The 27,034-nt window shown below is 34.7% G+C and overlaps 2 non-coding genes and 1 pseudogene across 2 annotated transcripts; all 3 read right to left on the bottom strand.

Annotated features, from left to right (window-relative positions):
• LOC112098026 overlaps positions 1–27,034 on the bottom strand; it is a 205,229-nt pseudogene that overhangs the window by 28,663 nt on the left and 149,532 nt on the right.
• Positions 3,510–3,617, bottom strand: LOC112098654. The gene has a single exon (XR_002905764.1). It is a non-coding gene; the product is annotated as a small nucleolar RNA R71 (small nucleolar RNA).
• LOC112098704 lies at positions 12,120–12,223 on the bottom strand. Its single transcript, XR_002905813.1, has one exon. It is a non-coding gene; the product is annotated as a small nucleolar RNA R71 (small nucleolar RNA).

Below are 27,034 nucleotides of genomic sequence, written 5' to 3'. Positions count from 1 at the left end.
CCAGACAGCCGGTTCTTCAAATCCAAAAAATCGGTTACGATTTGCATGTTTCTGCCTCACAATCGGCTAACTGGTTCTTAAATCCGGTAAGCCGAATTCGTGAAGCTTAATTCTGACTTGAAACCGACAAGCCAAATGCATGTTTGACCCATTCTGGAAGCTATCTAGAAAATCGGATAACGTATCCGGCAAGTTGTTTACGGCTTTTATGTTTGTGGTCACTAACCGGCTAGCCGGTTAGTGAAATCCGGCAAGCCGGATTCGGGAGCTATATAAACTGTTCATCTTCTCCCTCTCATTCGGCCAACCAGATCTCTCTCTCTCTCTAAAAACCGTTTGTTCGTCACTCTATCTCACTCCAAAATCCATCATTCTCTTCCTTTTTCGCATCAAATTGAGTCACGAAAATCATTCCCCATCACTTCATTTTTTCAAAATGATCTTTAAACTCCATTTTCAACATCTAAATCTCTAGATCCCAAAGTCAATCTAGGTTTTTCAGTCGAATTTTCTCTCTCTAAGTTTCTCACTCTCAAGCCGTTTTTATCCAAATTGCTTCTCAACATACTTTCAATCTTCATCATCTTCATTTTCTGTCTTTTTCAACTTCAAATCAATCAAATCCCAATGTCAAGTTCATGGCCAGTTCGAAGAAAAGGCAAAGAACCGATTCAATCAACCAACCAGTCACGGCAAGCAGGGGGCACCTCCAATCAATCCAATTTTGAGTCCACTCACTTTTAGAGCACGAAACATTTGATCAAACAGTTTCAACAAAGGTTCAGCACTCGTGAGGTACTCAATACGTTTTATGTTTTACCGGATGTGATGCATACTCTCAATATTAGTCATAGAAATTTATTTCAATTGTTGAGAGATGTTGGTTGGATTGATGCACTTTTGATTGAGGAGAGCTTGTATCCCGACTTGGTGAAAGTGTTTTACTCGAATATGGAATTTTCCGAGGAGAACAAGACTCGAGTAATCACTAATGTTGGAGGAGTTATGATTGATTTTGATGTTTTCATATTAAACTCTATCTTAGGATCATCCGATTTTGGCCTAGAAATTTGTTCGCCTAGGAAATCTCCTAAACTTGATAGTTATGTTCATGTTGACGCCGTTCGTAATATTTGTCGGTGTAATGATCTTTCTGTTGAGGATTGTACCATTCACTTCCGCACTCAGTGTCTTTGTCTTCAAACTCGCATTTTGCTTCGTATTATTCAGTCCATTGTGCTTCCTAGATCAGGGCATTTAGATGAGGTCTCTCATAGGGACGTTGCTTTGATTGACTGTATTCTTAGACGTCATCCGGTTAACTTGGGCTATACCATTATCCGAACCATGTTCACCATACCTTCCTTGATTACTCGCTCCCTTCCATATGGTCACTTCATTACCTGAATCCTTAAATTCTTTGATGTGCCGAATCTAGAACCATCATGTAGACCGTCTAAGGGTATTGGGGATGATGTTATCTTCAGCTTAGGCTTTGAGTAGAAAAATGGCACTTGGGTCAAATACACAGAGAACAAGTTTACCTTTCTTGCTCCAAGTGATGATCGCCCACTTAATACTGTGGTTCCAGCCGATCAGCTACCCGTTTTCTCACTCTCATTTCGAGGGTAGCGTCGACGCCGAGATCCTCCCATTATTGCTTCAGCTCCTGGTGCCTCTACATCCGCTTCATCACTTACACAGCCTCCTACCGCTGAAGAGGTTACTCTTCAGCAGCTTATGGATGAGGTGCGGACACTCGCTTTACGGCAGAATGAGTTTCCGCAGCAGCAGTAGCAGCTGCAGTAGCAGCTCATTCATGGACATCGCCTCCACTTTGAGCACTTCGGCATTCCATATCCGTATCCACCTCCATCACCACTATCCTCACCACCTCCGTAGTCTCTTATGCTTGTATTTGGACACACCTACATTTCATTTACTGCATTATGTCTTTTTATTTTCGACTTTATGGATGGTTATTATGCTTTTGGATTATGTATTTGTTTTGGATGATATGGATTTGTTTTGAGTGTTTATTATGGATTATATGGATTTCCTTATGTCTATGGGTATTTTTTTTTTCTAATGTGCTTGTATTGCGACTTTGATGATTGATAGGGGGAGCTTTTATTCTTTTTGATGATGAAGGGGGAGAATAATTTAATATGTGTTATAAAAGTGTTATGAAAATATGCATGTATGCGGGGGGAGTCTTGTTAAATAATTTTTAAATCAATTTTATTGATTAAGGGGGAGCTTTTCATAACTAGATTAAATTTTTTATAATGTGTTTTGTCATCATAAAAAAAGGGAAGATTGTTAGCCTATATGGCTATAAATATTGATTTTGATGATAACAAATCACATGTATTGATTAAGCAAAGATTTATGAATTTTGCTTTTATAATAAGAAAATGATGTTATGGAATTAAAGTATTTTGGACTAAAATGAAAATATTTTAAAATCTTTGATAATGTTTTAAATTTCGGATTTGGACCTATTTGAAACTATTTAAATATTTTTGGGTCATTCTAGAATTTCACATAGTTTGGGCGAAATCATAATTTCAAAAAGTTTTGGGATTGACAAAGCATTATTTAAAATTCTAAAATTGGACCTATTTGCAAACTTTCATAACGTTTTGGGCTATAATATAGTTTTATAAAGTTTTAGGTTAAACTGTAAATTTAGGAAATATTTCACTGTAGCAGTCACTGTAGCAAGCGGCTTACCGGATATGTTAAACAGCGAACCAGATTTTGGGCAGTAAGCTTCTGGAGCATAAACGGCTTACCAGATTTCGCAAGCGGCAATTCGGATTTCAAAAGCGGCTTACCGGATATGAAAAGCGGCAAGCCGGATATTCTGAAATTCAAATTTTTGCCTTAACGGTAACATAAAAGCGGCTTACTGGATTCCTAAATGGCAAGCCAGTTACGACCAAAATATGTGCATAACGACTAGTTTTTTAGCTTAAACTATATAAACTCAAATCCAACTCATTTTCAAGCTCTCCACCAAGCATAAACAAAAAGCACACGAGATATCTTGAGCTTTCAATTTGCAAATCACAAAACATTGAATCATTTCTTATTCTTCATTTTTGAATATCTACTCTTTGAGTGAGTTTTATTGTAACTTTCATTTCTTCATCTTAATTGTAAAAGTTTGAGTGTGTGAGACACTTGAGTGAAGAGATTGGGAGATAATCTCTTTGTTGTAAAGGCTCATTGACACCTTGAAGTCAATTGTAAACGGTTGAAGCCTTGGAAAGGCTCGGATAGTGAAATTCTCAAGCCTGGATCGCTTGGAGGCGTGGACGTAGGCGGGGATTGCCGAACCACGTAAAATTTCGTATGTTTGTTTCTCTTCTCTCTTACTCATTTGTTCTTGTGCTTTTATTGAACTTATTGCTTTCAATTTTTATTAAGACATTAGATTGCTTGTTGTGTGGATTTGCTAGGATAATTTTTAAAATTCCAATTCACCTGCCCTCTTGGGTTGCACACTTATATTTTAAAATTACCATTTTCACTCAAAAACCAGGAGAAACTCTCTACCAATGTTGGGATAGGTTTAAAGAACTGCTTAACATTTGTCCACATCACGGTTTGAAACATGGAGATTAGTGTCTTATTTCTATGAGGGATTAACATCCCAAGGTAGACAAGTCGTTAAAATGATGTGTAATGGTGAGTTTAGGGATAAAAGTCCTGAAGATGCATTAGACTATCTTGACTATATAGCAGAAAATGCACAACACTGGGATACAGTTGGTTTTTATAAGTCATCAAGTAAACCCAAGTCATCTCCATCTGGTGGAGGCATGCATAACCTTAGGGAAGACCATGATTTTCAAGCCAAATTTGCATCATTAGCTAGAAAAGTCGAAGCATTAGAGTCGAAAAAGAATGATCATGTAAAGTCTGTTCAAAATATTTCATGTTATGTTTGCGATTCTACTGACCATTCTACACAGGACTGTCCAACTTTACCAGCTCTGAGAGAAAGTCTGCATGAACAAGTAAATGTTGTTGACAATTTCAAAAGGCCAAATCCAAATTCATACTCCCAAACTTACAACTCTGGTTGGAGAAACCACCCAAATTTCAGTTGGAGAAATGACAATTCTGCACAACCTTCACAACTAGTCCCTCCACGTCAAAATTTCCAAAACTCCCAGAGTTACCCACCGTATGTCCCACCACCAAGAAAAACTCTAAAAGAAATATTGCATTCGTTTATTGAAAAACAAGAGTCAATCAATAACCAAAAGATGCAAACCTATAGAAACTATCTCCAAACTTATATCTGCTCTAACCATACATGAAAAAGGAAAGTTTCTTGCTCAACCTGAACCAAACCCCAAGAGTCAACAACATCCTAAAATGGGAAATTCAGGAAACCAAAATATGAGTCAAGTCAAATCGGTTATAACCCTTTGTGGTGGTAAAGTAGTTGAAAAACACATTGTGGACCCTCGTGAAACTAGTAAAGATTCAATTTCAAAAAATAAAGAAGAGTTTGTCGAACCTTTAACCTATGAAGAAATAACCAACTCTCCTCTTGTACCCCAATTTCCTCAAGCACTAATCAAGCCAAAGAAATCAAACCACAGTCCAGAAATTTATGAAGTTTTTAAACAAGTAAAGGTCAACATTCCTCTGCTGGATGTCATTAAACAGGTGCCGTCCTATGCTAAATTTTTGAAAAATCTGTGTACGGTGAAAAGGAAACATAAGGTGCAAAAGAGAGCTTTTCTAGCATAACAGGTAAGTTCTATTCTCTCAACCAATAGTGCTTTGAAATACAAGGATCCTGGTTGTCCAACTATTTCTTGCACTATTGGGGATCATAAAATTAGACATGATTTACTTTATCTTGGTGCTAGTGTTAATTTACTTCCTTACTCAGTGTACCAACAACTCAATCTCGGTGAGTTAAAACCAACTTCTACCACTCTTTTACTTGCTGATAGATCGATTAAGGTTTCAAAAGGAATAATTGAAGATGTATTAGTCCAGGTCGATAAATTCATGTATCCTGTGGATTTTATTGTTTTGGAAACGGAACCGATTGCTAATAAATGCAAATAAATTCCTGTTATATTGGGTCGACCATTTTTAGCTACTGCTAATGCTTTGATAAATTGCATGAATGGATTAATGAATTTATCTTTTGGCAACATGACACTGGAACTCAATGTGTTCAACATGTGTAAACAACCTCACCACCAAGAAGATGATGATAATGAGAATGATGATATTGATCTCATCGAGCCAATCATTGAGGAACACATTCAGGATGAGCCAATCATTTGATACTGCTAACATATGTCCTACACTTGATTCTATGCAGGTACCTATAAGTGACGATGACCAATCAAACTTTGAAGATACGGTACAACTTGAAGAAGCAAACGAAGAGGAAGCACCAGAGCTCGAATTAAAGCCCTTACCAGAAGAATTGAAGTATGCCTATCTTGGAGAGCAGCAGACATATCCGGTGGTAATTTCTTCTATCTGGTGGTAATTTCTTCTCAACTCACACATGATCAAGAGGGTAAGTTGTTATCTGTACTAAAAAGGCATAAAATTTGCATTTGATTGGACCTTAAAAGACATGAAAGGCATTAATCCTTTAATTTGCACACACCGAATACACTTAGAGGAAAATGCTAAAAGACTAAACCCTCATATGAAAGAAGTGGTAAAAAATGAGATCCTTAAACTACTAGATGTAGGAATTATCTACCATATCTCTAATAGTAAATGGGTAAGTCCAACACAAGCAGTACCAAAAAATCTGGAATAACTATTGTAAAAAATGAAAAGGTGAATCAATCCTAACACGAATTCTATCTAGTTGGCGCATGTGCATTGATTATAGAAAATTAAATTATGCCACTAGAAAAGTTCATTTTCCCCTTCTATTTCTAGACCAAATTCTCGAAAGAGTAACTGGACATCCTTACTACTACTTTCTTGATGGCTACTCTGGCTATTATCAAATCCCTATAGCCTTAGAAGACCAGGAAAAGACCACATTCACATGCCCATTTGGAACATTTGCATTTAGGAGAATGCCCTTTGGACTTTGTAATGCTCCTGCAACATTTCAAAGGTGCATGCTAAGCATTTTTAGTGAAATGGTTGAAAATTGTCTAGAGGTTTTTATGGATGATTTAACTGTATTTGGTAATTCTTTTGATACATGTCTTGATAATCTAGAAAACGTTTTGGAAAAGTGCAAAGAAAAAGGACTCGTTTTAAATTGGGAAAAATGTCATTTCATGACCACTTCTGGAATTATCTTGGGCCATATTGTGTTTTCAAAAGGAATCGAAGTTGATAAAGCCAAAGTTGAAGTCATTTCAAAATTACCCTCACTAAAGACAATTAGAGAAGTCCGTTCTTTTTTAGGACATGCAGGATTTTATAGGAGGTTTATAAAAGATTTTAGTGCCTTATCTAGACCAATTTGTAACCTCCTAATAAAAGACACACAATTTGAATGGACTAAAGATTGTCAACAAGCTTTTGAAAAGATAATTAGTCTTTTGACATCAGCCCCAATAATGCAACCCCCTGATTGGTCTTTACCTTTTGAGCTAATGTGTGATGCTAGTGATTATACCGTTGGCGCTGTTCTGGGTCAAAAAAAGGAAGGTAAGCCCTTTGTCATCTATTATGCAAGTAGAACTTTGAATACTGCTCAAATGAATTACACTACAACTGAGAAAGAACTACTTGCTATAATATTTGCATTGGATAAATTTCGTATTTAATTAGTTCATCTATTGTTGTTTATTTTGATCATGCTACTGTGAGATATTTAATGTCAAAACAGGATGCCAAACCAAGGTTGATACGATGGATTTTGCTACTTTAAGAATTTAATTTGACAATCAAGGACAAAAAGGGCGCTGAAAATGTTGTTGCAGATCATCTTTCAAGACTTACAAATGAGTCTTCAATTGAAACAACACTCATCAATGATTCTTTCCCTGATGAATTTTTGTTTTCTATAAACAAAATGCCTTGGTATGCTAATATTGTTAATTATCTTGCAATAGGTGAAATGCCATGTGACTGGAGTTCCCAAGACAAGAAAAAATTCTTAACAGAAGTAAAAAGCTTTTACTGGGATGAGCCATACCTGTTCAAGTACTGCTCCGATCAAATTTTTTGAAGATGCATACCAAACGACGAGGTAAGTAGGGTCATTCAATTTTGTCATTCTGAAGCATGCGGTGGCCATTTTTCTTCAAAAAAGACAGCTGCAAAATATTACAGTGTGGATTTTATTGGCCTACATTATTTAAAGATTCACATGCATTCTGTAAAATGTGTAAGAGTTGTCAAATGATAGGGTCTATTTCAAAGCGGAACATGAGGCCTTTAAACCCCATCCTTGTCATTGAAATATTTGATTGTTGGGGAATTGATTTTATGGGTCTTTTTCCATCATCATTTGGATTTGTATACATTTTGGTTGTTGTTTATTATGTTTCAAAATAGATCGAGACAATTCCTTGTCAGCACAATGATCACAAGATTGTGATCCGCTTTTTAAAAGAAAATATTTTGAGCAGATTTGGAAAACCTCGAGTCATTATCAGTGATGGAGGTAAGCATTTTTGTAATAAGCCATTTGAGTCTTTAATGAAGAAATATGGAATTACACATAAGGTTGCTACCCTTTATCACCCTCAAACAAGTGGTCAAGTTGAATTAGCAAATAGGGAGATAAAACAAATTTTAGAAAAAATAGTTAATCCAAACCGTATAGATTGGTCTCTTCGACTAATTGATGCACTTTGGGCATATCGTACTGCTTTTAAAACATCTTTAGGAATGTCACCCTATCGACTTGTTTATGGAAAATCTTGCCACTTACCAGTAGAACTTGAACATAAATCATTTTGGGCCATTAAAGCTTTTAATTCAAATCTTGATGATGCTGGCAATGTGCGTAAATTGCAAATAAATGAACTTGAGGAATTAACAAATGATGCATATGGTAATTCCAAAATTATTAAGGCAAGAACCACATTTTTTCATGACAAAAGAATTTTTCGGAAAACATTTGAAATTGGTGAAAAAGTGTTGGTTTATAATTCTCGTTTTCATTTATTTCCAGGGAATTTAAAGTCAAAGTTGAATGGTCCATTTGTTGTAAAAACTGTGTATCCATATGGAGCCGTAGAAATTGAGAATCCAAAGGATGGTGTCACATTTAAAGTTAATGGCCAAAAATTGAAACCATATATGGAATACCAACCACATGAAGCAAATACCAAATTCCATTTGAGTGACCCACCAAAATTTTGATTAAGCCTTTTCATTTCAACGTTTTGTGAATTTGATTTACTGTTACTTTATCGTTTGAATTATTTGATTTCTTTTTCTTTTTCCTTTTCCCTATGTCTTGAATGGAGTGCATTACATTGTTTTAATTGTGTGTTGTTTGACAATTGTGATTTAGCTCACCAAATTTTTATCAATTGTGATTTAGCTCACCAAATTTTTATACTTGTCATGAGTACCTCCATGAGAAATTTCCTTTTTGATCATTTTAAAAAACTTTTTCATGTAAAATTTCACTTGAGGAAATTGCTCCGATTTTGTAAATTACATCCCATTTGGGATCTGCAACCACCAAAGTTAGTATCTCACGTGAAAGATCTAGAAAGACAACTCAAGGAAATAGATGATGGTATTTATAATCTGCAATTGGAACTAGATTCAATAAAAGGACGAAGGTGTGTTATATTCCTTGTGTGTTTTTGTTTTATTTTATTGTTATTTTTCACTTTTGATTTGATTTTGCAGATTTGATTTGTTTTGTTTTGATTCACTCTCTCGTATAAATGGTGGATAACGGTACTCCGTGACTTTTTAAGTCGGTATTCTCAGTTTCCCACAATAACTGAAACCTCAATGTCAAGCATGGAAGAAATACAACAAAATTTGCATCAACATTTTCATTCTCTCCCTCAAAATGCTCTTAAGAAGAGTTACAAAGCTCATTGTGAACGACTGCGTTTGTTAATGATCAATGGGATTTCTACTGACATTCGCTGGTTAATCGAAGCAAAGGTCTGATTGACAGGTGAGTTTTCTGATCCATTCATTTCCTACATGCCTGGTTTTGGTAAAAGTACATTTGCTAAGAAAAGAAGAGCTAAGCGACTTGGCTCTGAATGTTCTCATTGTGTAAGACTTGCTTGCAAAAATCCACGTTGTAAAGCTTTAGGAATGGTTTCTGTAAATCGTGAAGATAAAATCAAATTCGCTAAGGATAGCATGAGTAAAGAATCATTGGATGATATCTTACGATCTCTTGAGACGCATCCGAGCGGATATGTTCAACGTGAAATTCAAAATTTGTGGAAGTTGTTCCAAAAGGAAAGTGCACAGTTTAGGCTTGAGAATCTGACTCTAAAAGACCTTGTTTACTAGTTTATAAGAAAACTAGATGAGAACCCTATCCTCGACCCATAGAGGGCGTTCAAGCCGTTACTGGATGTAAAACCAGAGGAAGATGTGAGCAACAATCACAACTACCAGTAAATATCCTTTTATTTTACCGTTCTTTTATCTTTTGCATTATTATTATTATTGTTTTTTTTATTTTATCTAATCACCGTTTGCTTTTTCTTTTCATTGTTTGCATTTGAATTATTAATTAAAAGCTTCACACGTCATTTGACAAACACACCACCCCATTTACAGATGTACATCATTATGTCCGTCACCAAGATCCTTAAATAGGAACTCCTTTTCAAGCACTCACAAATTGTTTCTTTTTAGAATTTTTGTAATGGCAGCAACTTCAAGCAGTCAACTTAAAAACGTTTGTGTGCTTTCTGGATTTCACTATGAAAAGTATAAGGAGTTCGTTTAAGTAGCTGTTGAGTGTTAGAAAATGCATATTTATAAAGGAGAAAACCGTCATTTTACATTTCAAGTTTTACTACCAACCCTTACTTTTATGTATTTAACCTTCTTGTGATTTAATTACATGTGTTTTATTTTAATTAAGTATTTTATGTATTTTAGGGGCATTATAGTCATTTCACAATAAAAGAGAGATCAGACGGTAAAACGGACATCACTTTTGAACTCAGGACGGTCGAAAACCTTAGGAGGAGTATAAAAGGAAAAATGACACTATTCATATGTACGGTACTATTCACGTGTACGGTACTGTCTGAATTACTGTTCACGACACTGTTCACATAGACGGATCGATGATGTGGCATTGACCAATGATGTGGCATTGACTAATGAGGTGTCACGATCCTGTTGGGCTAAAATTCTTATGTACTGTTGATGGTGACGTGGCAGCATATCAGTGGACGAAAAATCTCGCGTACGGTACATGCATCACACTGGATTATTTTCAACCAAACCGCATTAGCGTTCATCCGAGTCAAACCGTGTTACTGTTCATCCGCGTGGTCAAACCGCGTACTGTTGACTGACGACGTGGCGTAATCATGAGCGTCCAAACTGTTTTTAATCCGATGGCCATGATTTACTCCATGTATCTACAAAACGGGGGACTCCCCCCTAATTTGATAGCTCTGAATCCATTTTCTGTAATTCCTTCTCCATCTTGTATTTTATTCATATTTTAATAAATTCCCATTTTGCCCCTAGTTTAATTATGAGTGGCTAATTTTCTTTTAAGCTTGGGTTGAAAGTGAAGTCTCAACATGTGTTATGGGCTTTATTTGGTAAATTTATTTTCTCTTCCCCTCTAATTTTTGTGGATGTTTTGACTTCTTGTCGACAAATAATACTAATCTTGTCTAGTACCGCCTTGGTTTCACCGGTCCTCTAGTACAAAGTTATTATTATTTGGCACGATAAGCTCTTAGCACCATATTGATTAGAGTGTGGTTCATGAGGTGTGGATTCCCCCCTCATGATTTAATTGGCATTAATAAGGATTATTTAGCCCATGATGCATGTTGATACGGATCCAGATACCTAAGTACGTCATTTCAATAGAATTCTCTTCAATTTATTCTCACCATTTCAATACCAATTTTAGAATTTATTCTCGCCATTTTAATTTAAGTTTTAGCATATTCCAAATCATTTCCACCACAAATCCAATCACCCATTCACAAAATTAATTCTACACAATTAAAATCCACCTCCTCGTGGGATCGACACTCGTCACCATTGATCTATACTACAATAGATTCGTGCGCTTGCGAGTACATTAAAATTTGCACAATAAGTTTTTGGCGCTGTTGCCGGGGAGGTAAGTAATTTTTAGAATTAATTTTTGTGAATAATTTCTTTTATTTGTTTTCTTGTATTTTTTTTATTATTAAAAAAAAAGAAAAAAAAAAGTGAATCTACATTTAAAGGTTAGTATTTCTTTCCTTTTTCTCTTCTTTAAAATTCTGTAATTTAATTTTCAATTTATTTTTCTTTGTAATTTTTTTTTATTTTATTAATTTAATTTTTAGTTAATTTATTTCACGTATTTATTTTTGTGTATTTTTATAGAAAGGTTGTAATAGCGCAATAAGGTTGGTATCATAATTTCTCTCTCTTCTTTATTTTTATTTGTTTTGTTCCCATCTTTATTTTTATTTTATTTGTTTTGCATGCATGGTCGTAAGTCATTATTTCCTAATCTTGAACCTATAGACCTTGAATTAGAAAAAACACTTCGCACACAAAAGCACATTAAAAATAAATTTGGAATGGATTTACAAGCACCACAGGAGAGGCCATTTAATGACTATTTTAGTCCCTTAGCTAATTTGAGCACATCATGCATAAGATACCCAAATGTAGCTGCTAGGAGTTTTGAACTAAAACCTAGTGTGTTAAATTGTCTCCCCACATTCTATGGCTTAGAAAATGAGGACCCATATAATCATCTGAATGATTTTCATGCCATTTGTCAAACTTTTAAATACGAAAATTTTTCAGACGATGATGTTAAACTCAGATTATTCCCATTTTCTTTAAAGGATAGAGCTCGTTCATGGTTAAATACTTTACCTGCTAATAGCATCACATCATGGGAACAAATGGTTACAAAATTTTTGAATAAATATTTCCCAGTGCATAAAACTAATGCTATTCACAGGGAAATCTCGAAGTTTACCCAGAGAGAGGACGAGCAGTTTTTCGAAACATGGGAGCGATTCAATGGGCTACTCTTGAAGTGTCCACATCATGGGTACAAGAAATGGCACCAATGCCAATACTTTTTAGAGGGATTATTGCCGAATGTGCAAGAATGGCTAATGGCAACAAGTGGAGGAGAGCTAATGTCAAAAAGTGCATCAAAGATTTGGGAATTCTTTCAGCGACAAGCAGATAATTCCCAACAACGGAGTCGATCAATTAGGAATACTAGAAGAATTAAGGTAGTAAATGAGGTTCAAATTGGCGAGTCAACTTCGGGAATCAAAGAAGTCAAGGAGATGGTTGAAGGTCTTGCTCGACAAATAGCATCGTTATCGACTGCTAAATCAACAGAGCCACATGACCATGACTCATACTCAGATCAAGCCAATGCCATAGGTGTAATGAGAAAACCATCAAATTACAACCCATACTCCAACACATATAACCCTGGATGGAGAGACCACCCCAATTTTTCATGGTCTCAAGGATTCCAACAGAATGGACCAGCGGCTCTAACTCCACCAATGCAACAAATTTCTCAAAATCCTCAAGCCTCTCAGCCCCCATTTAGACCATCAATCAGAACCAGAACTACTCTCAACCTAGACCATGGGAGGATTCATTCCAAAATCTCAAGAATCTTACTCACTCTACGATTGAGCAACAGAACCGCACCATTGATGGACTACGAAAAAAGCTAAGAGCAGGCTTCAACACACAAGCTCAATCAGTTTCAAGCCCCGAGAAGATGGTGGGACAACTTGCTTCTTCAGTTCAGACCTTGGCAATTACTGTTGAGAAAGGCAAATTTCCAAGTCAATCAGTGCCTAACCCTAAAGGAGTACGTGAAGCAAGTACCAGTTCACCACAGCAGCATGGAGAGGTCAAAGCAGTCATGACCTTGCGAAAAGGAAAAGAAGTCGACAACAAAGTGGAGATGCCGGTGACAAAAGAAAATCAAATTGTAGCTGTGAGTGTTGAGGACTCATCACCGGAGGAGAAAGAAGAAACCAACCCACAAGAATATGTTCCGAAAGCTCCATTTCCTCAGAGGTTAGCTAAAGGAAAAAAGGAAAAATCCATAGGTGAGATTCTTGAAATCTTCAAACAGGTAAGTGTTAATATCCCTTTGCTTGATGCTATTAAGCAAGTTCCATCTTATGCCAAGTTTCTTAAAGACCTTTGTACTAAAAAGAGAAATATGCATGTTCAAAAGAAGGCATTTTTAACAAAAAACATTAGTTCTATACTCCAACACAAAATTCCTTTAAAATGCAAAGACCCAGGCTCCTCCACTATCTCATGTAGCATAGGGAACCACACAATTGAGAATGCTTTGTTGGATTTATGAGCTAGTGTAAATCTGGTACCTTATTCAGTGTTTGTGAAACTTGGACTTGGAGAATTACACCCAACTCCAGTGGTGTTACAACTTGCAGATCGGTCCACAAAAATACCTCGTGGTATTGTCGAGGACGTGCTTATCCAGGTAGACAAGTTTTATTTTCTTGTTGATTTCATTGTAATTGACACTCAACCAATACAGGACTCGAGGAAGCACATCCCCATTATTCTAGGCCGACCTTTCTTGGCAATTGCGGATGCTCACATTCAATGCAGGACCGAAAATATACAGTTGTCCTTCGGCAACATGACTATGGAGCTGAACATCTTCAACATTGCCAAACAACCTCACAGTGCAGATGATGGAATTGTTGATGTGGATTTAATTGAAGCATTAGTTGATGATACTTTTGTTTCAAACCTTAGTGATGATCCTTTACAAACATGTTTAACTCACTTTGGTTTGGATTTTGATATTGACAGATCGGTCGATGAGGTCAACGCCCTACTTGACTCAGCACCATTTATGGACACTAATAAATGGAAGTCAAGAGTTGAGCAACTAGCACCATCAGAGAAGAAACTCATCCCATCATCAGAATCACCACCAAAACTCAAGCTCAAACCATTACCCAACACTCTGGAATATGCATTTTTGGGAGAAGAAAGTACTCTACCGGTAATCATCTCATCATCCCTAAATGATGAACAAAAAGGTAAGTTGTTGGATGTTTTAAAAGAGCACAGAGGAGCATTAGGATGGACTATAGCAGACATAAAAGGTATAAATCCAGTAGACTGCATGCATTACATTCACCTTGATGAAAATGCTAAATCTACTAGGGAAATGCAACGTCGGTTAAATCCTAATATGAAAGAAGTTGTCAGAACAGAAGTCCTTAAGCTATTAGATGCAGGTATCATTTACCCAATTTCTGATAGTTCATGGGTCAGTCTTGTACAAGTTGTCCCCAAAAAGTCAGGAGTCACAGTAGTTACCAATGCTGATAATGAATTGATACCCACTAGAGTAACTACAGGATGGCGTGTTTGCATTGATTATAGAAAGTTGAATTCTGTCACACGTAAAGACCATTTTTCTTTACCATTTATCGATCAAATGCTTGATAGATTAGCAGGCCATGAATTTTATTGCTTTCTAGATGGCTACTCAGGATATAATCAAATTCCCATAGCACCAAAAGATCAAGAGAAAACTACTTTCACTTGCCCTTTTGGCACATTTGCATATAGGAGAATGCCATTTGGATTATGCAATGCACCTGCTACATTTCAACGATGCATGTTGAGCATTTTTTCTGATATGGTTGAATGATTCCTTGAAGTCTTTATGGATGACTTTTCTGTCTTTGGTTATTCATTTGATCAATGTTTACATCATCTAACATTAGTTCTGCGGAGATGTATCGAGAAGAACTTAGTCTTAAATTGGGAGAAGTGCCATTTTATGGTAAAACAAGGTATTGTTCTCGGTCACATCATTTCGAGCAAAGGTATTGAGGTTGACAAAGCCAAGGTGGATCTCATTTCTAATCTTCCTCCACCCAAAACAGTCAGAGAAGTAAGATCTTTCCTTGGGCATGCTGGTTTCTATAGACGTTTTATTAAAGATTTTAGCAAAGTTTCTAAACCCTTATGCAATTTACTTGCTAAGGATGTACCTTTTATCTTTGATGATTCATGTCTTGTGGCATTTGAAAAACTAAAGCAATTGTTGACATCATCACCCATCATTCAGCCCCCAAACTGGAGCTTACCATTTGAGCTCATGTGTGATGCATCTGATTATGCAGTAGGAGCAGTATTAGGACAAAGAGTTGATCGAATTCCCCACGTTATTTACTATGCTAGTATGACATTGAATGATGCACAGTTGAACTATTCAACTACTGAAAAAGAAATGCTAGCAGTAGTGTTTGCATTGGAGAAATTTCGATCTTATCTCATTGGTTGTAAAATAATCGTGTTCACAGATCATGCTGCTCTTAAATATCTTCTTACAAAGAAAGATGCAAAAGCTAGACTAATTCGTTGGGTGTTACTTTTGCAGGAATTTGACTTGGAGTTCAAAGATAAGAAAGGGACAGAAAATGTTGTGGCAGACCACCTCTCTCGTCTCCATTTTGACACAATTACAGAATCATTACCATTGAATGAGTCATTTCCAGATGAACAATTAATGAATGTGGAAGTATTACCTTGGTATGCTGATATAGTTAATTATCTTGTTACAGGTAAACTTCCTGAGCATTGGACCAAGCAAGACAAGGTTAAATTCTTTGCAGAAATAAAGAATTTCTTTTGGGATGACCCTTATTTGTTCAAGTATTGTGCAGACCAAATTGTTAGACGATGTTTCCCAAAAAGTGAAATTCAGAATATCCTTTCATTCTGCCATGAACAAGCTTGTGGAGGCCATTTCAGTGCTAAGAAAACAGCTACTAAAGTTTTGCAATGTGGTTTCTATTGGCCAACTATATTTCGAGACGCTTACACTTTCTGTTTTTCATGTGATAGGTGTCAACGAATGGGGAGCATTACACGAAGGAACATAATGCCACTAAATCCAATTTTAGTGGTTGAGATTTTTGATGTATGTGGTATCGACTTCATGGGACCCTTTCCCCCTTCTCTTGGCCATCAATACATATTGGTTGCTGTTGACTATGTATTGAAATGGGTAGAAGCAATTCCATGCAGAACCAATGATCACAAAATGGTGATAGGATTTTTGAAAAGCAATATTGTCTCACGCTTTGGATTCCCTCGAGCAATAATCCGTGATGGTGGTGCCCACTTTTGTAACAAAGCATTCAAAGCTCTTTTGACAAAGTATTCAATCACACACAAAGTGGCGACCCCGTATCATCCACAAACCAGTGGCCAAGTTGAGATCTCCAATCGAGAAATAAAGCACATATTAGAAAAGACTGTGAGGCCGGACAGAAAAGATTGGTCATTAAGACTTGATGATGCCTTATGGGCATATAGAACGGCTTTCAAGACCCCGATTGGGATGTCACCCTACAGGCTAGTGTATGGAAAAGCTTGCCACCTACCTGTGGAACTCGAGCATCGTGCGTATTGGGCCATCAAGAAATTCAACTTTGACATGCAGCAAGCCAGCTCAGAAAGAAGATTACAACTGGCAGAACTTGAAGAAATTCGCAATGATGCATACAAAAATGCCACGATTTATAAGCAACGAATGAAAGTCTTCCATGATAAACAAATTATGAGAAAATCGTTCACTCCAGGTCAGAAAGTGCTTTTATTCAATTCTCGCTTGCACTTATTCCCAGGTAAGTTACGCTCTCGATGGTCTGGTCCCTTTATTGTTCATACTGTTTTTCCACATGGGGCAATTGAAATTAAGGACCCAAAGAACGGTGTCACGTTTAAAGTTAATGGTCAAAGATTAAAGTCATATCTAGAGTACCAACCACATGGAGAAGACACCGAAATAAATTTGAGTGACCCACCAGATTTGAATTGATTTTTTTTTCTTTTCGTTGATTTGATTTTTTTTCTTTCTTTATATTATTCTTCTGCTAATTGAAATTATTTTTGCATAAATATGTTTGTTTAACTATTAAGTTTTCTTTTATCATTTTTAATCATGAGTACATTACTTAGACCGTTCCTTCTGAACATTCTTAAACCACTTCAACGTGTTAAAACTCATCTCAAAAGGCAGATTCAATTTTGTAAAACACATCGCATTTGGGCTCTACAATCACTAGAGTTAGTAGCCTATGTTAAGGGTTTAGAACGCCAACTCCGAGACATTGAGAGAAGTGTTTACGACATCCAGTTGGAGCTTGAGGTAAATTCAATAAGGGGACGATTTTAATTTTCTTTGTTTGTTTTAATTTGTTTTTCTGTTTGTGTGCTTGAGTTTGTTACCCCGATGAAGTGGCGGATAACGGTACTCTGTGACAATCAAGTCGGTTACTTTAGTTTCCCATAATAACTGATATTCTGAAGCGAAGATATGGACAGAAACGAGACTCTAGCGAAGCTTCACAAGCGATTTCCTTCACTTCCTCAGAATGCGCTTCTTACGATCTATAAAGCTCGGTCCGAACGCATGCGATTGCTCATGAGAAATAACATACCTGCTGACATCCATTGGTTAATCGAGGCTAAAGTACGATCGACAGGTAAGTTACCTCCAAAATTTATTGCATACATGCCTGGTTGTGGTAAAGGAAATTATGCAAGAAAACGACGAGCTCGACGAATTTCTGTTGCTTGTCATAAGTGTGCCAGAATGAGTTGCAATAAAAACCCATGTTCTTTAGGAATGGTGTCTGATAATAGGGAAGATAAGATTCAATTCATTAGGGATGGCTTGAATAAGGAGTCATTGGATGATATCCTTCCGTCTCTTGAAACGCATCCCAGTGGATATGTGCAAGGAGCGATTCTCCAGTTATGACCATTATTCCAGAAAGAGCATGCACGATATAGTCTCGGGAATCTGAATATAAACGACCCTGTTTGCCAGTTTATAAGAAAACTGGATAGAAAGCCTATCCTCAACCCATAGAGGGCGTTCAAGCCGTTTCTGGACGTAAAACCAGAGGAAGATATGAGCCACAGTCGCAACTACCTGTAAATATCCTTTCACTTTACTGTTATTTTATTTCACTATTGTTTTATTGTGTGTATTATTGTTTTTAATAATTTTATTACTGTTTGCTTTTTCCTTATTACTGTTTGCTTTTTTCTTTTTACTGTTTCCTTTTTGACTCGCGAGCCACGTGCTTTACGCGTTATTTGACACTGACATGTTACCTCATACACAACTGTGACCCACTGTCACCAAGACTCTTAAATGTGATTTTTTTTTGTCAAGCACTCACAAATTGTTTTTTGAGAAGTATCACAATGGCAGCTACTCCAAATAGACAATTCAAGAACATTTGTGTGCTTTCTGGATTTACCTATGGCAAACATAAAGAGTTCGTTGAGGCAGCCATCGATCTTGGTCGAAGTATAGCAGAGAGAAAATTACACTTGGTGTATGGAGGAGGTAACCGAGGGTTATAAAAAATGGTCTCTGAAGCACCTTTTGTCAGAGGAAGTCAGGTGTTAGGCATCATTCCAAGAGTCCTAAAACCATTGGGCAGTTCATCTGACTCATTAACTGGAGAAGAGTTAGTCGTCTCAGGTATGCAAGAAAGAATAACTGAAATGCTTAATCATGCTGATGCTTTTATTTTCCTTCCAGGAGATCTTGCAACACTAGAGGCACTTATCACACTAGCATCTTGGGCCCATCTGCACATCCACCAGAAACCCATCGGTTTGTTAAATGTCAATAACTTTTATGATGGCTTTATCGCATTTCTTAACCATGCAATAAAAAACTATTTCATTCCCTCTAATGCGAAAAAACTCTTTATTTGTGCTCACACTGCTAATGAGCTACTTGATCTGTTACAAGCTTATAGACCAGAGCCAGACCCCTGGACCTTTGTGTTGGAGCATCCAAATAATGATGGTAACAGTAGCCGCAGTAAGAAGTACAAATTAGATTTAACTCTCCGCTTGTAAATATTTTCTTCTGTGTTACACCACCCAGGTAATGTCTTCTAAACTCTACTTCTTTCCTTTCAAACATTGAGGACAATGTTTCGTTCTGGTTGAGGGGAGGGAATAGTCGACAATTGTGGAATTTTGGTTAAGTTTTTACTAATTTTTTGTTGTAGAAACTAACTATTGCTAACTTTTTTGTGTTGAAGATAGCTGAATATGGAGAGTAGTGACTCTAAAAACGCATCTTCATCGTTTTAAAAAAAATTAATTAAAAAAACAATAAATAAAAATAAATAAAAAAATAAAAATAAATTTCTTTTTCTTTATTAAGTTTTGATGTTCATTTTTCTTCTTCTTTTTAATTTCTCCTCTATAAATATATATTTTCCAACTTTTGAGTCGAAGATGGCTGAATATGGAGTGTAGTGCCTCTAGAAACGCATCTTCTTAAAAAAAAAAAAACCATTTTCGTTTTCTATCATTTTACGTGTAACTTTTCTAATTAGTTTTTATGCATCATTTTCACATTTCTACATGCATATTTTCCTTTCATGTTTAGAATAGGTTGGGGGGTAGAATGTTGTTTAAAAAAAAAATTGTGTGATTTGTTTTAACATTGGATGACATGATTAATTTCAAATTTTAGTATTTGTATTATCTTTGGTCTTAAGTGATGTTACATTATGCTTGCTACTCTACATGTTGATGTCGGAGACAAATATGAGTTGCTTGAAGGAATGAACATGTCATAATAAGTACCAAGTGAGTTTTTGAGCCTATCATTTTTCTTGGAGAGTAACCCTTTTGCCCATTCTTTATACAGCTTAACAGTTTATTATTGTATACACGATCTCTAGATTTCTTTTGAGTTAACCCTTAAAAAAAAATTGTAAAATTAAAAAAAAAACAAGAAAAAAAAGAAAAAAAAGTGTGTTGCTACATTTGGAGGCCCATCTAACTAGTAGATATGGAAGATTATTTAGAGCCCTAAAAGACGATGGAAAGGCCATCTTTGATCCGTTTGAGCCTTTCTAGCCATCCCTTTTATCAAATATCCATAGTTAACCCTTTTGAGCCTTTAAAAAAAAAAAAAACCTTTCTTTGTCAAACTTATCATCTTGACCCACTTCGATTTGGAGTATTACCCAATGTCTTATAAGTTTCATCACCTATTTATGTTTGAGAAAATGTAAATAATTATGTTGTTCAGTAAAGTTATTCCAAATAAAAGCAAAAAAAAAAAACAAAAGTTGTTGTTTCAAAAGAAAAAATAAAATAAAAATAATAGGTGAAATCCACCTTGCAACTTCCAAAAAAAATAAAAAAATTCTCTGCATTTTTCTCAAACATACACTTTGTTTTCCTTATTTCCCTTCTTTGTTAGCCATATCCCTAGCCTACGTTACGCCCTAATAAAAGTCCTTGATTTTAGGAAACTATAGTTTGAAGTAGAAGCTAGTTATATGGGCTAAAAAGATATAGTGGTGCATAATAAAAATAAATAAATAAATAAAAGAAAAAAAAGATAAATAAATTGGGTTGACCTGCATTTTTATTTGACTTGAGATCATATTATTTCTAAACTGAGGGCATATTTATTTCATCTTGGTGAGAGTATGTGATATCACTTCTTTATTATTTTCTCTCTCAATTACCATTCATTGGAGTGACTATTTTTATTGGTTTTAATTTCTTTGTGAGAGTGTCACTACTTCCAGTGAGATTTTGGGGTTTGACATGTCATTCTTGAAAGTAGCTATAATAAAGTCTACTGGGCTGATTCATGTGGATGGTTGATGTGGGTGTGATGTTGCTTTAGACTGAAGATAATGCTTATACTTTTATTTGATTGCTATCATTAATCTAATGGAATAAATACGAGTGTTTCTATTAAAAAAAAAATTATTTTGAATTTGAATTTTGTTTTCGCTTTATTTGCTAGGGACTAGCAATAAACTGGTTGGGGGGTGTGTTGAGTATTAGAAAATGCATATTTATAAAGGAGAAAACCGTCATTTTACATTTCAAGTTTTACTACCAACCCTTACTTTTATGTATTTAACCTTCTTGTGATTTAATTACATGTGTTTTATTTTAATTAAGTATTTTATGTATTTTAGGAGCATTATAGTCATTTCACAATAAAGAAGAGATCAGACGGCAAAACGGACATCACTTTTGAACTCAGGACGGTCGAAAACCTTAGGAGGAGTATAAAAGGAAAAATCACACTATTCATATGTACGGTATTATTCACGTGTACGGTACTGTCTGCATTACTGTTCACGACACTGTTCACATAGACGGATCGATGACATGGCATTGACCGATGATGTGGCATTGACTGATGAGGTGTCACGCTCCTGTTGGGCTAAAATTCTTATGTACTGTTGATGGTGACGTGGCAGCATATCAGTGGACGAAAAATTTCGAGTACGGTACATGCATCACACTGGATTATTTTCAACCAAACCGCGTTACTGTTCATCCGAGTCAAACCGCGTTGCTGTTCATCCGAGTCAAACCGTGTTACTGTTCATCAGCGTGGTCAAACCGCGTACTGTTGACTGATGACGTGGCGCAATCCTGAGCGTCCAAACTGTTTTTAATTCGATGGCCATGATTTACTCCATGTATCTATAAAAAGGGGGCCTCCCCCCTCTAATTTGATAGCTCTGAATCCATTTTTGGGATCCATTTTCTGTAATTCCTTCTCCATCTTGTATTTTCTTCGTATTTTAATAAATTCTCATTTTGCCCCTAGTTCAATTATGAGTGGCTAATTTTCTTTCAAGCTTGGGTTGAAGGTGAAGTCTCAACATGTGTCATGGGCTTTATTTGGTAAATTTATTTTCTCTTCCCCTCTAATTTTTGTGGATGTTTTGACTTCTCGTCGACAAATAATACTAATCTTGTCTAGTACCGCCTTGGTTTTACCGGCCCTCTAGTACAAGGTTATTATTATTTGGCACGATAAGCCCTTAGCACCATATTGATTAGAGTGTGGTTCATGAGGTGTGGATTCCCCCCTCATGATTTAATTGGCATTAATAAGGATTATTTAGCCCATGATGCATGTTGATACGGATCCAGATACCCAAGTACGTCATTTCAATAGAATTCTCTTCAATTTATTCTCACCATTTCAATACCAATTATAGAATTTATTCTCGCCATTTTAATTTAAGTTTTAGCATATTCCAAATCATTTCCACCACAAATCCAATCACCCATTCACAAAATTAATTCTACACAATTAAAATCCACCTTCTCGTGGGATCGACACTCGTCACCATTGATCTATACTACAATAGATTCGTGCGCTTGCGAGTACATTAAAATTTGCACAACAGTAGCCGTAGATCTTGGTCGTGCTATAGCAGAGGGGAAACTACATCTTCTATATGGAGGAGGTGACCGAGGGTTATCAAAGCTTGTCTCTGAAGCTGCTTTCGTTCGAGGAAGCCAAGTGCTAGGCATCATTCCAAAAGCCTTAAAACCTTTAGGATGGCTACCAGACTCACCAATTGGAGAAGAGTTAGTTGTCTCAGGTATGCAAGAAAGAATATCTGAAATGTTAAATCATGCTGACGTTTTTATTTTCTTGCCAGGAGACCTTGCAACTTTGGAGGCGCTAATTACATTTGCTTCCTGGGCCTATTTGAATATCCATAAAAAACCAATCGGTTTGTTAAATGTTAATAACTTTTATGATGGCTTAATAACATTTCTTAATCATGTAATAAAAAATTATTTCATTCCATCATTAGCGAAAAAACTCTTCATTTGTGCTCATACTGCTAATGAGTTACTTGATCTTTTGCAACCTTACAAACCAAAGCCAGATCCCATGACTTTGGCGTTGGATTGGGCAACTGATAACGATGGCAGTAACTCTCGTAAAAAGTGTAAATTAGATTTAACTCTCCGTCTGTAAATATTTCCAACAGTGTCTAGGTGATATCTTCTAAACTCTACTCCTTTCTTTAGACATTGAGGACAATGTCTCATTTAGGTTGGGGGGAGGGAATAGTCGATAATTGTGGAATGTCTCATTCCTAGTGATGTTTTTACTAATTTTTGTTGTAAAGACTAACTTTGGATAAAAATTTAAGTCGAAGATGATAGAATATAGAATGTAGTATCTCTAGAAACGCATTTTCTTAATTTTTGTGTTTTCTTCCAAAAAAAAAATGTTTCTAACTTTTTGTTTTCGGTCTTTTTCTCTTAATCATCTCCCTTAAGTTTCTGTAATTAGTCCCAAATTTTTAGTGCTTTCTTAAAAAAAAAATTATTTTCTTTTTTGGTGTGATCTTTTAACATTGGATAACATGATGATTTTCAAATTTTGGTATTCGTTTTATCTTTGGCCTTGAGTTATATTACACTATGTTTTTCCCTTTGTATGTTGAAATATAAATTGAGAAATTGAATGAGTGAAATTGATTAAGCCATTTGGATGAATGTACATGTTATAAAAAGACCAAGCGAGTTTTTGAGCCTGTTATCCTTGAAGAGTAACCTTGTTTGCCTATACAGCTTCACAATTTATTGTACAAGATCTCAATATTAAAAAAAAAAAGTTTGTGCAGCCGCATATAAAAGTCCATTGAACTAGTGGATATGAAAGATTATATAGAATCCTAAAAGATGACAGAAGGCTATCTTTGATCTGTTTGAGCCTTTCTAGCCAACCCTATTATAAAGAATCCATAGTTAACCCCTTTGAACCTTTGAAAAAAAAAAAAAGAGCACCTTATAATCTCCAAAAAGTCCCCTATTTTTCAAACATATATTTTTATTTTCCCTATTATCTTTTTTGTTAGCCATAACCCTAGCCTACGTTACGTCCTAATTAAAGTCTTTCTCGATTTTTGGGAACTATAATTTGAAGTAAAAGCTGGTAATATGGACTAAAAGATGTGGTGATGAGTAAAAATAAAAATAAATTTTGCTAGTAATTCATTGGATTTGATATCATTTTATTTCTAAGTTGTGGGCATTAATTTTTATATTGGTGAGAGCGTGTGATATTGTTTTATTATTCTCTCAAATTTACCATTTTTTTAGAGTGACAAATTAATTTGGAGTATATCTTCTTTTGAGATAGTCACTCCTAATCGTGAGATTTTGGGGTTTGATGTATCATTCTTAAAAGTTGCTTGATTAATGTAGCTCTGATGATTGATCATTTTACAGGATTTTACTGAACTGTTTTGAAAGGGTGTGATTTTCTTTAAGCTGAAGATAATTTTTATACTTTTATTTGATTGTTGTCATTAATCTGATGGAAGAAGTAAACACAATTTTTTTTAAAAATGATTTTCAATTTGAGTTTGAAATTTTACTAAACTTTTATCGCTTAAATTGCTAGGGCCTAACAATAAGCTGGTTGGGGGGTGTGATTGACACTAAAAAGTGTACATTTAATAAGGATAAAATTATTAGTTTTTCACTTATTGTGTCGATTAATGCGTTCATTATTTCTAAATTATTTTAATACTCCCCAAATATATTTTATGTTAAATTAATTTGTAATTTGTTAATTTTTATCTTATAAATAGTTTTCAGGAATAAAGATGGAATTGAAATTGAAAGCGGGAACAAAGAAGAACAACTGGAACAAAATTGAAGAAATGTAATAGTAAATAATCAATAAAATAAAAACAAAAAATAAAAAATAAAAGAACAAAAACACGTTGGTGATTGTCAGGAGGCCATTACGCCTCCTGACCATCACACATTTCAACACACTTATATATTTTAAAATAATAATAAAATAATAAATAAATAATAAAATAAAGAAAGTTAAAGGCAATTGTTGCCTATAAAAAGGGAGGAGAAATTGAAGAGCGGGGAGAAGCTGGAGAGCAAAATTTGAGAGCTGAAGCCGAGACTGAAGATTTTCTTTCTTTCTTTGTTTCTTTTCTTTTCTTATTTCCGTTTGTATCAATTTTCTTTGTAATATATTTCAAAAATTTTATCAAATAAAAAAAGTGTTGTGTTTTCTTTCAATATGAGTAGCTAATTTTATTAAACTGAGGTGAGGAGTGAAGCTCAATATTTCAAACTATTAATTATTATTATTTTCTCAAATGAATTTTTTTTAATTCTTTTCTAATTATTTTTATATCATGTTAATTTATAAATCTCACTGGATTTTATGGTATTTTGACATAATATCGATACATTAATATAGTGTGGCACATTAGGTACTTTATTCTATATTTATCCACACACATAGAATTAAATGATATAATAATTAATTGGTAAAAGTGAGGCAAAATATAAATGAGAGAGTATTAAAATTATAGTTTGAATACAGAGAGTGGATCCTAAACCTTAGCTTATTTTTAAATTGATTTCAAATAATTTCTTTTTCCCACAATTAATTTTCTTAGTTTTACTAGATTTAAAACTCCATGTGGTTCGACCCCGGTCTCACCGGGTTATATTATAACTAGACACTCTTATACTTGAGAGTAATACACTTTTGAGTCGTGTCACTTATTACCAAGTTGTTCAACGATTTTTCCAATTTTATGTAATTGAATTTCTATCTTATTTAATTTATCTTCAATTGAATTTGTGTTCATGACATTAATGATTTCTTATTTCAATCTATCTTAATCTTTAATTTTGAAGTCTTTTATAATTGTTTGAGTGAATCAAATTCTTCACTCATTTGATCTTTTAACATTTTAACTTGAAAGCTTTTAATTTCAAGTATTTCATTTGCACTTTCTTCTATATCATTTATGGTTCAATTAGGATTTCCAAATTTATTTAATAAATATAGAGAAATTTAGTTTAACTTATTACTTCCTTACATATCAAAATCATTTACCAAATCAAATGGTTGAAATCTTTCATAAGTAAATCCTTTATGCCTATAGCGAGAAGGTGGAAATTTATTGGTTTCTATATTTTGTGAAATTATCAATGGTTCTAGTAATATATTCATAATACCATCTGTATAATATTTCATTATATTCTATCAAGTATTTGTGATATATAATATTTTTTATATCCTTAGCAATATTGTTTTCTTCTAATCCTTTATGTATATAACAAAGCTTATATATAATTAAATCTTTGTATCCTATTAGAATGTTGCTAGAAGGATAGTATTCACTTCTGATCCTTTATTTATTCCAATTGTCTTCATCTCTTTGCTTAATAGTTAAAAATCTATTATAATCAATCACAAGTTCATCTATATAATCCTCAACATAATTAATATTCCATTATTTCCATGAAAAATTATTTCTATAAACCTCTCTCCTAACTGTGAATAGGAGAATAGGATCTATGTTGAAATTTCAATTCTTTATTAGTATGAGTTCTCCAATTCTAATTTCATGAGCTCTCCGGATAAATACAATTGTTCTGAATAATAATATTGTCTATATTTAGTTATGTTATCCTTAATTGTATTACTATCTATCATTAAATTATATCCTCCATTATTTACAAAAAAAATAACTATTTCTTCCATTTTTATATTCTGAACAAAATTAGTGGAATAATAGTTGAAATATATAAACCCACATGAAATGAGGTTGAACTAAAATTATGAACTCATCTCATAGAAATGAAAGTTGTTTAAAATATAACTCAAAATATTGGTATTTAACGACATTAGTAGGAATATAAAACACGAAAATAGTGAACTTAAAAGTGAATAAACGAACCTATAAGTTTAACCAAAATAAGTTACTAATCTAACAAAACTAAATTTATAAAAAATAAAAATTTAGTATCTAACCTATATAATTGGAATCTTACAAAGTTAATGGAAATACTCAACACAAAAATGATGGAATAATTAGTTGAAATTACTGAGCCTAAATAGTAGAAAATATAACGAAAATGTGAACTTATCCAATAGGAAATGAATTTACTTACATTCTAACCCAATAGATTAGTATTTAAGGAATTTAATAGGAACATT

Source organism: Citrus clementina, unplaced genomic scaffold (genome assembly GCF_000493195.1).
Source record: "Citrus clementina cultivar Clemenules unplaced genomic scaffold, Citrus_clementina_v1.0 scaffold_5, whole genome shotgun sequence".
In the NCBI taxonomy this organism is placed as follows: Eukaryota; Viridiplantae; Streptophyta; class Magnoliopsida; order Sapindales; family Rutaceae; genus Citrus; species Citrus x clementina.
Note: the sequence above shows the minus strand (reverse complement) of the source record. Positions and strands in the feature narration are given on the sequence as shown.